Genomic DNA, 15,427 nt, shown 5'->3' with positions numbered 1-15,427 from the left:
CAGGCCATACTATTCTCTCGCAAACCTATATTACAAGTACATTAGGAAACACTGGGCCAGGCATGAGTGACTCATCCCTGTAATCCTGAGGATTGTGGTTCAAAGCCAGCTTAAGCAGGAAAGCCCTTTAGACTCTCTTATCTTCAATTAACCACCCAAAAGCTGGAAGTGAAACTGTGGTTCAAATGGTAGAGCCCTAGCCTTGAACACAAAGCTCTGGGACAGCACTCGAGCCTTGGGTTCAAGCCTAGGACTGGAACAACATGGAAAAAACCTAAAGAAAGAAGGAAGAGAGAGAGAGCAAGAAAAGGAAAAAGGAAAGAAAAACATAACTGTATAACCTGAATCCTTTCCCACCACAGAGAAAGGAGCCATGCTGAAATAAATACATCAACTGCTTTAAATGCACATGTGGAAATCAAAGGCAATACAGGTCAGATGCTAGGAATAAGAATTAGGAAAGGAAACGACCCAACACTGAAGAGTAGGGAGGAGGAGGATGGAGACGGGGCTAAAGTAAGGGGATGAGAGTGAGGAGGAAGGGGTAGGGAGTGAGGAGGAGGGTAGGGAGTAAAGAGGAGGGGACAGAGGGAGTAAGGAGGAGGGAGGCAGGGGTAGGGAGTGTGGAAAGGAGTATAGAATGAGGAGGGGGGAGAGTGTGAAGGGGAGGGAAGGAGGGAGGAGATGGGTTGTCCTGGCTCCTCCTTCAGCTGGAGAGAGCAAGAGAAAGGAATAGGTTTCTGCTGTGGGCAGTAGAGGGAGCTCAAGGCCTCTTCCAGGGCCTTTGTGCCACACAAGCAGGAAAGAAAACAAAGTCAGAGTCGCAGGGCCTGGCTCTGAGACGAACTTCCTTGCACCTCCCTGGAGACTAGACTAGCAAGAACAGAACTCTAGCCAGGAGTCTGGATGAGGTCCCTGGCTACTGGACTGGGTGTAAAATGGGGCTGAAGGCAGGTTCTGTGCGGAGGAAGAGTAGGGGACAGCAGGTTCTGCAGTTCTGGGGGACACAGCCTAGGTCCCCTTTGGGCAGGCAGGACGCCAGCCTTCAGGCCGCATATTAAAACTGTTCCATCCTATCTCCAGCACATTTGGCTGCTGGCCTGCCTATGAGCCCAGGAGTTGGGGGATGGGGTTCAGGCTCCTTCCTGGCAAGTCCAGGTGTGAAGTCAGGGCTACTAATGGTGGCTGGCCTTCTAGACCCACCCTTGTCTGGGATTCCAACCCTGAGGTCCTGATCCTCCCTTCCTGCTAGGAAATTTCCAGGCTCGAACATGATGTCCATTTTCAGATACCACATTACAAAGTGTCATGGTTAGAACTGATCCTCAAAAGTTCTTGTATGACTATGACATTTTACTCATCCGTCAGAAAGATTGTATCATTGGCAAGGAAATGGATGACCCTAAAATAAATCATGATAAGTGAGGCAAACCAAGCTCAGAAAGACAAATGGAGCAGATTCTCTCTCCTATGCGGAATCTAGATCTGAAATATAACAGCATGGTCAACTACCCCGCCCTCCGTTCCTTCACACATGATCACTGAGACTAGAGGAGGATACTCTTAGGAGAGGAACCCAAAGGCTTCACTCCACTGAACCCTTAAAATATCATTAGTGAAAAGAATTCCAGAAAATGCAAGCATGGCTTTTGGTGGTGGTGGTGGTGGAGGAGGTGTCCTTTGTTTTTGCTTTTGTCTTTGTTCGTTGCTGTGGTTGCAGTTTGTCTTTTGAGGCTGGCAAGGGAGGGCATAAAAATGGAGGGAGGAAAAGTGAACACATGCAATTTTGATGCTCAGTAGATGCTATGTGAAAAATGAACAATGCAACTCGTAGGCAAAGATGGGACTGGGAAACTGGAGGAAAGCAAAGAGAGGGGTGGTTGTCCAAAAGGAAAGGTACTCATTACCTGACTTAGGAAACAGAAACCCCTCTGCACAACACTGTCATAATAAAATTATACCTTATATATACATACAAATACAAGTTTATGTTAGATCCTGGATTCCCGATGTGGCAGTTTTGTTTAGGTAAAAGAGGCTCCACCTTTGTGCTGGGATTAATGCTGTTATTGCAAGTCTGGATAATTAAGAGTGGGTTATCATGAAGTAGGCCCATTTTCCTCGCTCCCTGTCTCACACCTCTCTTAGACTCTCCCTTGCATGACAGCCCACCTCTGCTGGGGTGCAGTGTGAGATCTTCCCCAAGCACCACACATACACAGGCAGTGTGTCCTAAGACTTCCCAGCCTGAAGAACTATGAGTGAAACCAGCTTTTTCTTCATAAATTTCTCAGCATGTGGTATCATGCTACAGCTACATAAGGTAAACTGAGATATTCATCAAACACCAAGGAGACACAAAAGTAAGACCTGCTCCAGAAGCAAGGCCATTTGGGTTCAATGAGGAAGGCAGACCATGAACTTGAGCTGGAAGAGGAGCTGCAGGTGCTTTAGAGGTGGCAGTCCCATGGGCAGGTGCGTGATGGGGACAGCCCAGTCTGAAGCTCTATCCACAGTCTAAACTGGCCACATGGAGACTTCCACAATGCTAAACAACTCTGGACTAGTTCTGGAATGAATGCATATACAAGAAGCTCATACATTGGAAACTGTTTTAAAAGGTACTTTTTAATGGAAATATAAACGTAATTACATAGACATAAAAACCTATGACTCTATAGACATGTTTTATTTCATAAATTAATATGTTTCTATGACATACAAACCCTTAGCCTAATTTTGATTAAGTTCTAAATACTAAGTCACAATGATTGTAAATAGAGATTCCCTCCTTGAACACTTGTTTGTTAAACTTGTCATTTAAAATATGATGTAAAAATCAAAGTTAATAAATTCTTTAATAAAAAAAGGTAATCTTGTTTATGCTTGTCATTGCAGGGGGGATGACAGGCCTATGTCACTATGTCCAGCATTTTTCAGTTGAGATGAGGTCTTATGAGCTCTTTGCCCTGGATTCACGATCCTTCCAATATCACATTTCCTTGTGAACGGCTGTGCATATGATGACACCTCCTTATTGATTAAAATGGGGTCTCACAAACCTTTTCCCTGGGCTGGCCTCCAACTATAATCGCACACTTGCCACCTCTTAAATAGCCAGGATAGCACACTTGAGGCTGACTGGAAACTTTTTCTTTTTTTAATGGTACTGGGGTTTGAACTGAGAGCCTTGTTCTTGTTAGTTCAGCACTCTGTCATTTGAGCCATAACTTAAGATTTCACTTTCAAGGTTTGTTTTAGATATGGGTCTGACTTTTTAATTAAGAAAAATTGGTTTTGCCAATATTGGGACTTGAACTAAGGGTCTTATTCTGTTACTTGGCTCTTTCACTTAAAGTTGGTTACCACTTGAGACCCTCCTCCTCCTCCTCCTCCTCATTCTTCTTCTTCTGTTAATTAGAGATATGATTCTCATAGTCTTTTTTTGCCTGGGCTAGCTACTAAACATGATCCTCAGATCTCAGTCTCCTGAGTAGTTAGGATTACAGTATGAGCCACCAGCACTCAGCAGGGTCTTCACATTTTTGGTGGAGATAGCCTTAATCCTGGACCTCCTACCCATAGCCTCTGACACAGCTAGGTTCACCAGCAGAAGGCACCGCAGCTAACGTACTGAGAAGAATTATGGCTACTTTTTGCCCAAGCTGGGATCAAACCAAGTCTTCCTTATCTTTACTTCCTATAGCTGAGGTTACAGGTGTGAGCCATTGCATCCAGCATAAATTGGAATGTGGTCTTAAGCCATATGATGTCATAAAAGTGGATCCCCATGGTGACTCAAACGTCTCTATAGAAACAGGAAAGGCAGGTGCTAGTGGCTCATATCTGTAATCCCAGCTGCTAAGATCTGAAGATTGTGGTTTGAAGCTAACCCCCAAAAGGAAGCCTGGGAACTCTTAGCTCCAATTAACCACCAAATGGATACAAAAGCTTAGGAAAGTGATCAGGCTTTGGGTTCAAGCCTCAGGACAAGCACACAACAAAACCAAACAAAAAGAAGAGAAAAGAGAGATTCAAAAAAAAAGAGAGAGAGAGAGAGATTCAAGTGTGCACGCTTGCCCTGTCTTACCATGTGATGCCCTTTGCTGTGTCATAATGCAGCAGATGCCAGAACCAGTTCTACACACTTGGGGGCTATCAGGACTTAGAATGGCAAATATCTGACCATACACATTATTGAGTGGAAAAGCACATGTATTCTTGGCAAAAAATGGGCTAAGGTGCTGAATGCAGTTGGAGGGATTCTCCTTGGATATATAAAGATTTGTAGATTGAAAAAAAAGTGAATTGGTAAAGAGACAAAGGCATTACACAAAGAAGCTAATTAAATGAAGTCCTATTTCTCCACTTTTGAAAGTAAGCGTGATCTGAAGATATTGTGTGCTCTCTGTATTTTTACTAGCTAGACAGCACCCTTCTGTAGGAGTGAAGAAAGGGTAGGCTGTTGTTCTGACTTGGGAGGTGAGTGAGTCACAAAGGTCCTGTAGTGGAGGAGCGCTGTAGTGGGGGGTGCTGCTGTGGGACCGGCCTGCCTAGGGCTTGTCCAGGCTGGCTGTGGAGGAGGGAAAGGTATGAGCTCAGGGAGATTACAGAGGAGGTGTAACAGACCTCGACCTGTTCAAGGAACAATTGTGTGGGGAACAATGTGTTTCTTGAGTTTTATTGAGATATAATTCATAGCCAAACAACTTTCAATCCCAGTTGGGGCTGCAGGAGGTGGTGGGGGGTGGGGGAGAAGGGTTGTAGCTCATTGGTACAGTGCTTGTGTAGTATGTTTAAGGCTCTGGAGAAGAAAGAAAGAGAGAAAGAAAGAAAGGGGGAAAGGGAGAAAGAGGAGAGAGGGAAAAGGGAAGGAAGGAAGGAAGGAAGGAAGGAAGGAAGGAAGGAAGGAAGGAAGGAAGGAAGGAAGGGAGGGAGGGAAGGAGAGGGAGGGGGAGGGAGGGAGGCAGGAAGGCAGGCTCGTATCACCACATACTCCTCTCTACATTTGGCAGTGTCTCATCCCCATTTTGCCTCTATGAATTCTAAGTTCTGGATGAATCACAGAAATGGAGTTGCACCATATGTGGGTGAACTATTGTGGCTGGATTCCTTCGCTTAATGTTCCAAGGCTTACCTATGTAGTAGTGTGTGTCTGAACTTGACTTTTGTTTTAGGGCTCAGTGATTTTCCCATTGTTTGAATGCCTCACATTTTGTTTACTCATTGTTTGATGGACACTCGGTGGTTTCTGCCTTTAGGCTTGCACCACTGTGAGTACCTGTGCACTGGCTTTGCATGGATGTGTGGGTAGGCACCACGAGTAGCTAGCCACCGGGTATCTGTAGTTAACATTTTGAGGAATGACTGATTTATTCTAACTGGGGTTTGTGGTGGGCTATATATTACTCTGCAAAAGGAGCAGGCAGATGTTAGGGAAGTGGTCTTTATAAACAAATTCAATATCAGAAAAGGGCTTCCAGTATAGGCCCGTGGCACACAAAATGGGAGCTGGGAGACACCAGGAAAAACAAAACTGTGGAGACTTTCAGAAAACTGCTGTGAGATTGGGGTTATGGTTCTTTCTATCACCCCTGCTTTCTACCCTCTGCTCCCATAGAACCATCACATCCTCCTCCCTGGGTAGAGAGGCAGACCTATAGATCTTTAGCATTCATTACGTGGAGCAGTGAACAGTCTAAGAATGGAAGAAAGAAACAGCTTGAGAAAGACCTCCTCGAAAGGGACCCAGGAAACCATGTGGTTCTTCAAAAAGATGCCTGAGCTTTCTGGAACGCCTCTGGCAGGCAGTTCATACTGCTGGCTTTTGTCTTTTTCTCCACTTTCTGAGGCTCAGAAAGCCCTGTGCTCTCCCTGGCAGGGGTTTGTGCAAAGTAGAGACTGCCAGTCAATGCCATCACATGCAAGTCCCATTAAACCCCAATTTTACTTGTGATGATTTGAGTTGACTTTTATGTGCAGCCATTGATGATGCCTGAGATAGTTGCTGTGTGTGTGTGTGTGTGTGTGTGTGTGTGTGTGTGTGTGTACACATGGTAAGAGATAATTGTTATCAGGGATTTGTGTGTCTGTCTGTGTGCACAAATGCATACACACATGCATGAATATAAAGGGACTTATTTATGTGTGAGTATATATCTGAGGGGTTTGAGGTTGTCTGTATACCAACCAAGAAATTACAACTGTCTGCTCCTAGGGTTGTTCAGAGGGTCCTTTCTCATCATTTACCTGCCCTGAGCATAAGGGCCTCTTTGGACCAAGAACCAGGACAGGCCGAAGTGGGTGTGTCTTCCTCATAACTCTACGTGTACTTCTGACCTCTTCCTTCCTTGCCCAAGTAGACCAGCTCTCCAGAGATGGTCACCTGCCGATATTTTACTCCAAAGACTCAGCATGAACCTCCTAACGAGACAGAATCCCAGTGGGGAGAAATTTTGTCTCAAAGACCTTTTTCTGTCTCCTCACCCCTACAATTCCACCTTTAGCAGCCTTATCTGTGGACCCCTGAAGGATGTGAAGATATCCAGACAGGAAAGGTGAGGGTTAAGCTCTGCTCTCCCCAGATATCTGCTTCTCACTAATATGTGTCCCTGACAAATCTCACCTCTCATAATCTTAAGACTAAGCTATGATAAATATTAATTAATTGTGAGAAACAAGGAAGGAATGGCTCCTCACAGTCAAGTGTAGGGCTGCTGCAAATGCTTCTTCCCATAATGCCTTGGGTGAAGACTCAACCAACAAGAAGCTCCAGAGTGATGCATGTACTAGCCCTGCAGGACAAAGAGGAAAAAGCATTTCCTTCTTATTGCCACACGTGGTCCTGGGACAGGTGACAAAAGCCCTTTGCTTGCTGGAGAGCAGCCTGAAGGAGATTTGGACAAAACAGGAGAGGAAAGTGCCAGGCAGAGAGGAAAGTGCCAACCCTTCTACTCTAATCCTAGTTGAGGAAGCCAGCTGCCCTCCATGCCAACTCAGGAGGAGACCGGAAGAAGCAGCCTGGTCCTGTTTTGCTCACTCCTCTCTTCACACTTTGCAATTCATGAATATGACAGAGCTGAGACAGTGTGCCAAATCTAGTACTGTGCCAAATCTAGTACTGGGCCAAGGACTGGTTCCCCCAGGGTCACATCTCCTGAAGTCCCTCCTTTTCAATGAGGGATAGATCCCGAGAACCCCTCGTGGATGCCTGAACCTGCAAGTGGTACCAAGCCATCTTTCCAGTTTGCTTTTTCCTTGGTGTCCTGCAGTACTAGTATATGCAACACCCTAGAGCTTCTTATTGGTTGAGTCTGCACCCAGGGCATTATGGGAAGAAGCATTTGAGCAGAGCCTGAGGCACTATGGGAAAATAGGAACCATGATGGCTCCTCTATGGCAGTAACCCATGTTACTGCCACATGTTATGGCCACCATTTTTTTTATCCCTCCCCACCTAACAGTTCCTCTTTCTGTCTCAATATGTATGCTGGATATTTGCTACAGATCAGAGACATGATTTATAAGGCTTTTCTACTAGTCTGTAGATTTCCCCCTCTATTGACAGGGTACTTTGATGTATGAATTTTAAAGTTTGATGAGGCCTAATTTATCCACCTCATCTTTTGTTGCCTGTGGTTTTTTTTTTTTTTTGCCTTGTGACCTACTGGTTATGAAGAATTCTACATGTAAAATACTTACATGTAAAATTTGTAACATATATATTAAATATCTAAGTGTAACATAAACATTAAGATAACTGTTTCAGGTGTTTTGTGTTACCTATTTCACATTTAGACATATAATCTTACACCATCATCTCACACCCATTCTCACACGTGTTCTCTGGATCTCTGCAGGTGTAAATGTGGTTACATCTTCTCATGGGTCATACTTTGTACTTCTCCCTTACAGGCTTGTCAGAACCTGAATCTAGTTATGACTGGAGTTACGACTCTTGATCTATAGATCTAGAAGCAGAGAGGAGGGTCGGGGTGGGGCCTAAGGGGCCTTCACTATACCCTGATGTGGCAGCTGCCTGATCAAAGGTAGCTACTAGTGTTCCCAGGTGAGGTGGAAACAGCAAGACCACTAGGTGGAGAGGCTTGGGAGGCAATTTGGGGTCTGGGAAGACTCTTTGCTGACTAGTGATTAGGAGCACAAGGCTCCTAGCTATATCTGTGTCTCCCCACATATTCCTGTTTCATTTTGTAGGAAACCATTTTCCTCAGTTTTCTTTTCATTTAAGATTTAGGCTCTTCTGAATGCTTATTTAGGTATTTCACATATATAAAACTTGTCAGGTCTCTTTCATATGTAACAAATCAAGTTTCACTCATAGTATGTGTCAAAATTTTCTTTTCCAGCGTTGAGTGATATACCAATGTATGTATGTACTATATCTTCTTGTTCATTCCTGTATTGATAAACACAGGTTAAACATTCTGGTATCTGTCTTTTAGCTTAATATTAACATTATTTAATACATGGAAGTTTTCCATTTCTATTAAGTCCAACTTCTCTGTTTTTTCTCCATTGCTTATCATGTTTTTTTGTGTCATTTAAATCTAAAACCAAGGCCAAAACCAGAGCTTTGCCACATAATATTTTTTCTTCAAAGACTTTTATTACTTTAGCGTCTTTATTTATGTCATCCATCTACTTAGAATTATATGCTGTGAAGTAGAGAACTTCATTAATTTGCATTCAGAAATTCAGTTGTCTCAATTTGGTAGAGAAACATTTTGCCATGTTAAAAACTAGTTTATGGACCGGGAGTTTGGCCTAGTGGTGGAGTGCTTGCCTAGCGTGCACAAAGACCCGGGTTCAATTCCTTGGTACCACATACTTAGAAAAAGCCAGAAATGGTGCTGAGGCTCAAATGGTAAAGTTCTAGCCTTGAAAAAAATCCAAGGACAGTGCTCAGGCCCTGAGCTCAGGCCCAGGACTGGGGAAAAAAAAACCAAAAACTAGTTTATTTCTGGACTCTTCAGTTCTGTTCTGTTGGCCTGTATGGCTACTTTCTGTTGGTATCACCTGGTTATTGGGTTTTTTTGTTGTTGTTGTTGCTGCTGCTGCTGTTCCTGTTAGTCATGGAGCTTGAACTTAGGGCTTGGGTGCTGTCCCCAAGCTCTTCAGCTCAAGGCTATTGCTCCACCACTTGAGCTACAGCACCACTTCCAGTTTTCTGGTGCTTAATTGGAGGTAAGAGTGTCACAGACTTTCCTGCCCAGGCTGGCTTGAACTGCAGTCCTCAGATCTCAGCCTCCTGAGAAGCTATGATTACGTATGTGAGCCATGGCACCCAGTATAACCACAGAGTTTAATCATGGAAGTTCTGTAGGGTATATTTTGAGACTGAATTTTGTGAATCCTCTTTGTTCTTTGCCAAGATTGCTTATTCAGAGCCCTTGAAATTCCATAAGAGTTTGAGGACTTTCAAATTCCAACAGGAGTGTGTGAACTCTAAAAATCACTTTGGACAGCAGTGACATCTCAACAGTAGGAAGTCTTCCAATCCTTGATTCTGAATATCTTTCCATTTCTTTAGAGTATCTAAAGAAGCACCATTTCGTAGTTGTTCATGTATAAATCTTTTACCTCAGCAAGGCTCATCATATAGGTAAGGTAAGGTAGGAACTGTGAACACACTGAAAAGTCCAGTCCCTTCTGTGTTGAGGCTAACCACGTTGCTTCTTGGGGTGACCCTGACACAAAGGCTAGGTTAGTCTTCTTTAGGAATCCCCCTCTCCCCAGCCAGCCTTCTGGGCCCCCACTTCTGGCTGACACCTCCAGAGACTCTCTTGGCAGGCCATCTTTTCAAACACTCTTCTGGAAAATGACTCACACTTGATTCTTGGAAATCAGCATGGTTTTCAACATTTGCTGTCCACCTATAGCACACACCATGTCTCCTCAGCGTACACTGTCCAGCTTCCAGCACTTTCTGCCCCCTTCCTGGCTTCCTGGGAGATGCTGTCTCATCTACTCTAGTAGCTGAGGAGCATCCTCTTAGGGAAGCCATTCGTGAACAGGGGCGCTAGAGGCTCAGCAGCTTCCCCTACTGCCTTGGGAACCGGTTCCCAGAGACAGTTCATCTCCCAGTCCCGCTCCCAGCTGGAGCCAAGGGATCTGACAGATTTGGAGATGGGCTCGAAAGGAGGCTGTCACGCTTTTAAAAATGGTGCGTTTTCAGTCCTAATCAGCCAGGATGGTCACTGGTCACGGGTGGCCGCGAGGTTCCCAGATCCGCTTCTGCTCAGGCTCCCATGCCCCGGATGCGGGTGGTGCTTTGGTCTTTGTTTCAAATAAAGTTTCCGAGGAGGGCACAGGGCACACTAGAGTTCTGGGCTAGTGGCAACGTTGCCTCGGGCTCTGGAGACAGTGTTGGGAAGCCTTTGAGTGTGCAGTGCCAGGTGGTTGAGAATCACAGTGACCTTGGCCACAGCAAAGGGTGGCTTCCGGATTTTGTCTGACGGTGGGACACGTGTCCAAGGGAGACAGGGATGGACTGAGGTAGGGCAACACTTCGTTTAAAAATCGGACCAGCCATCTCCCTGTCCTGTCTGTCTGTCCCCATCGGAGTGTGTAGACATACCAGCCCAAGTGACACTGACGGGGGGGGGGGGGGGGGGGCAGGCTGCTTCCTCGAGCCTTCCCACGCCCATCCCACACCCAGGTCTTGTTTGGGGCCGGATTCTGGAACTGCCTCACTTCAGGCTGTGTCACTTACTCCCCCGGGACGGCCCAGGGCGGGTCACGGTGACACGGGGGGCCGCGTCGGGCCCCCGCGTCTCCGGATGCCGCCCCACGCGCCCCCAGGAGCCCAGCGCGCGTCGCCCGGTCTCCGCTGGGCCGCAGCGCCCTCGCGTGGCGTTCGGATGAACACAGGCAGATTCCGGGGTGACCGCAGCGCGGGAGGTGGGGGGGTCTTTGGGGGAACCATCGGGACGAGGCGGAGAGCCTGCGATGCCCGCCCGGGGCGCACGGCGGGGCGGGAGCTCCAGTGGCGCCCGGAGAGGCCGGATCGCCGGCGGCTATCGGAGGCGGCTGCGGCTCCGGGTTCACCCGGGTGCCCATAGCCATTCGCATGGCTGTGCACTGTATCTCCTCCTGAAAACGGAGGAATCCACACTGCCCCGTGGATTGGTCATGAAGGGGATCAAAGCCTTGGAAGCCGCTAGTATCCGGATCAAGGAAAGCAGCAGGTGCCCGGACTGAGTAAATAAGCTGGGGAAACAAAGGCATCGAGAGTTGTGGCCGGACTGGGCAGTGGCCTGGCATCTCCGGGCACACTTGCCCTCCCACCCCACACTCGAGGGTCCTCCAGGGTCTCTCCAGAGCACCCCCCGCCAGGGGCGGCTCCCGAGCTCCGGATTTCAGGTGATGGCGACCGCAGAGCCTCTCTCCACGTCTCCCAGCATTGACCCGGGTGGGGCGCTGGGGCTTGCGGGCCCGCAGCGCGCTGGTTTACAGGCCAAAGCAGGGGGTCGGGAGAAAGCAGAAGCTTGCCATGGAAAGCATGTGCTTCCGGAGAGCAGGAGAGGGAGTGAGACTGGCCACCGCACATTGTAAACGTACAGAAAATTCAGCTTTCCTGTGGGCAACTACACAAACAAGTCTGACTTGGGGATAGCAAATCACATAAACGACCCAGGAACCCCAACAGACGTGTTAATCCATTAAAACCCATGGTCATCAGGCCCTGGATGCTGTTTGGGCCTCTTTGCCTGTCTCTTGTTGCCCACACAAGATTCAGGCTGAACATTGGAAACAATGCTAATAGGCTACAGCAGAAGGATCAGAGTTTTGAGGCAGGCTTCTAAGTCACTGCCCCATTAAGGGCCACATCCTGACCTTAGAGCTTGTGTCTTTCGTTGTAACATTGGGCCCAAGACTTCCTTTTGGAGTTTTGGGGCAGAACTATGCTCATTTGGGGAAAGAGGGCACTCAGTCTAAGTCTGGTAGGAATGGAACTTCCTGGTTCCCCCCAAGACTCCCCCAATCTGTGAGCCCAGGCCAATGGACTCTGTACTGGACAGAGTATTCGATCAGTTCCTTGATGGTACACCACCTCATCCTGTTCTTTGCCTAGACAGGAGAGCTGTGCAGACCAAAGTTGTTTTGCAAAGACATGTTCAGGCTGTGGCCCCTCAGGTACAGTATTTTCCATATAAAAGCCAACACCTGACAGTACACTGGGTTGCTTAGGCAGGATGTTCAGAAAGTTAGATGTGCTGTGCATCAGGGTTCTTTTTTCTTTTTTTCCACTGAGGTATAGATAATCAGTTAGACAATCTTTCATCCAGATGAGTTTCAGGGAACTTCGGGCACCATACCTCCAAGAAAAGAAGTTCCCTTGCTGAGTTAGGATAGAAGAGGAGGCTCCAGTGCCAGCTATGCTCTTCAGCGACCTCCTTGTGACTTGTTAGGTCTGCATTCGATGCACCAGTCTCCATGCCCTTTCCACAAGTTGTCATCCTAGGTGTCTATCAGCTCGAGGTCCATGCTCTTATTTTGAGGGCTATCCTGGGAACATCTACCCCTTTGGGCTCCAGGATCTCTCTGTTGAGTTCCCTTCCTTGCTGCACATCACATCCGGAGGAAGAGAACTCCTAGGCCGGACTTGAAATTTGCCTTAAAAGACAATTATCCATACTGTTAACATTATAGAGTGAGTGAGTTACTCATCTTCTCACTGGAGAGCCATACTGCTGAGCTGTGTGGTAGGAGATGGGGGCAACTGACCCAGTTTCCTGGCATGGAAAGCACTAAGAGCCCCAGGGGCACAGACAATCTGAATTCCAGAACCCTGCCTTTTGCTGGTCTGTACCGTAAACCTCCAATGATGGGAACAGAAATGAACCCCTTCCCATCTTTAATGTATTAAATTCTGGAGAATCATTTTGTTTCCATCAGTTTCTTTTCCTTTCGTTTTAAATTTTTTAATTTAAATTTCATTGTAAAGGTGATACACAGAGGAGTTAGTTACACAAGTCAGGAAATGAGTACATTTCTTTTTGAATAGTGTCATCTCTTCCCTCAATTTCTCCCAGATTTTTCCTCTCCCGAATCCCCTTCCCTCCTCAGTTGTATATCTCATTTCCAACATAGCTTCCTTTTCTTAAAAATCATCCTCTCAGGCCGGGAGTTTGGCCTAGTAGTAGAGTGCTTGCCTAGCATGCACGAAAACCCAGGTTTGATTCCTCGGTACCACATACAGAGAAAAAAGCCGGAAATGGTACTGAGGCTCAAGTGGTAGAGCTCTAGCCTGGACAAAGTCCAAGGACAGTGCTCAGGCCCTGAGCTCAAACCCAGGACTGGCAAAAAAAAAAAAAATCACCCATTCAGCTGGGTGCTGGTGGCTCCTACATAACTGTAATAATAGCTACTCCAAAGGCTAAGATCTTGAGGATCACAGTTTGGGGCAAACTCAGGCAGGAAAAATCTGTGAGACTCTTATTTCCCATTAACTACCAAAAAAGCTGGAAGTGGGGCTGTGGCTCAAGTGGTAGAGCACTAGCCTTGAGAAAAAGAGTTCAGGGACAGCCCAGACCCAGAGTTCAAGCCCGGAACAGGTACAAAACAAAACACTTGCTGCTCAGTATATCAGATTAACACTCATGGATACATTGAACAAAAGTCAATTTTTTATAGTGTCAAATTTTTGTAGTGACAACTATGAAGTAATGTTGAAAAAATTAATACCTAAATGAAAAGAGAAAATTCCATGTTTGTGGATAGTGGGGAAATATTGTACAAACCTGTTCACAAACTCAGCACAATCCACATCAAAATCTCATCTAGCTTTTTTTTTGAAAGAAGCAACCCATCTCATCCTAAAGTTCACATAAAATTGAAGATCTAGAATAGTGAAAACATCATCCTCGAAAGAGAACACCAAATTTGGAGTTCTTACTCTGCCTTATTCCAAAACCTATTGCAAAGCTACAGTAATGAAGACCCTGCTACTGGTATAAGGAAAGATTTTTAGATAAATAGAATCAAGTCAAATACTAACACATTTATGACATTGATTTTTGATATGTTTGTCAAAATAATTCAATGGAAGAAGGGGTAGTTATTACAACAAATGGTTCCAGGACAATAGGTATCCACATCTCCTGTCTCATACCATATGAAAAACTAAATTCAAATGGATTTTAGCTTTAAATGGATTATAGGTAATGCTTTAAAATGGTGAACAGAAAGTATAAGGGTCACTTGGGTAGAGCTATGTTACGCATGACACCAAAAGCATAAGCAGAAGACTAAAAATAAACTAGATATCACCAAATAAAAAGAAATGTAAAGGGTATCATTGATGGAGAAGTAGAATCTACCTACCTGCCCTATTCGTAGGATTGCACAATGGTGTTACTATTTTTTGAATGTGGTTTGGCTGTTCCTTGAAATATACAATACAGAATTATTGTTTGGAACAGCAACTCTATACCTGAGTATAAAACCTGAAAGAACTGAAAGCATCCATCCACATAGAAACTTATACATAAATATTCATAACATCATAATTCATAATGGTCACCAAGTAGAAACAGATGGGTGTTGGTGACTTATGCTTGTAATCCTAACTAGTTGGGAAGCTAAGAATGGGGGGATTGAGGCTTGAGACTGGCAGGCACGCTGTTTGAGAGATGCTTTCACAATCTGTTGTTGGGTGCAGTGGCATGTGCCTGAAATCCCAAGCAATATGGGGACTGAGATCAGAAAGTCAGAGACCCAGCTGGGTGCCAGTGGCTCACGCCTGTCATCCTAGCTACTCAGGAGGCTGAGGTCTGAGGATTGTGGTTCAAAGCCAGCCCTGGCACTAAAGTCTGTGAGACTCTTACCTCCAATTAATCACCAGAAAACTGGAAGTGGTACTGTAACTCAATGGTGAGGGTGGTATCCTTGAGCTGAAGAGCTCATGGACAGTGCCCAGGTCCAGAGTTCAAGTCCCACAACTGACCAAAAAAACAAATCACAAATTAACCTAGAAACATTCATTTTACATACTAATTTAAAGATAGGCTAGTGCAGGTGGCTCATCAATTTTTCCATATATTTTTATTGTAATTAATAGAAGGGTTACATTATATTCATCAGATAGAAGGTGCATTACTTCACATACATTGATACCCTTTCTCATATTTTGGTCCCCATTTCCCTCCCCCTATGCCCGCCCCTCATCTTGTTTTCCCCCCTTCCCTTTAAATAACCAAATACACATATATACAATACATCAGATAACAAGGTGAAATACTGTAACAATATAAGATAACCAAGGTACAGCAAAAGAGATGAGAGATAACATAGTACATTAAGGACAATAATTACTCATTATATGGCTTTTGTCTCTATATCCTGGAGGTCCTTTCATTTAGCATCATTCTATATGGCCTTATGTATCTAGGTTTTGCTCTATTGT

Source organism: Megascapheus bottae, chromosome 12 (assembly GCF_031878675.1).
Source record: "Megascapheus bottae isolate mThoBot1 chromosome 12, mThoBot2.hap1, whole genome shotgun sequence".
NCBI classification, from domain to species: Eukaryota; Metazoa; Chordata; class Mammalia; order Rodentia; family Geomyidae; genus Megascapheus; species Megascapheus bottae.
The sequence above is the reverse complement of the archived record's forward strand: the minus strand, read 5'-3'. Positions refer to the sequence as shown.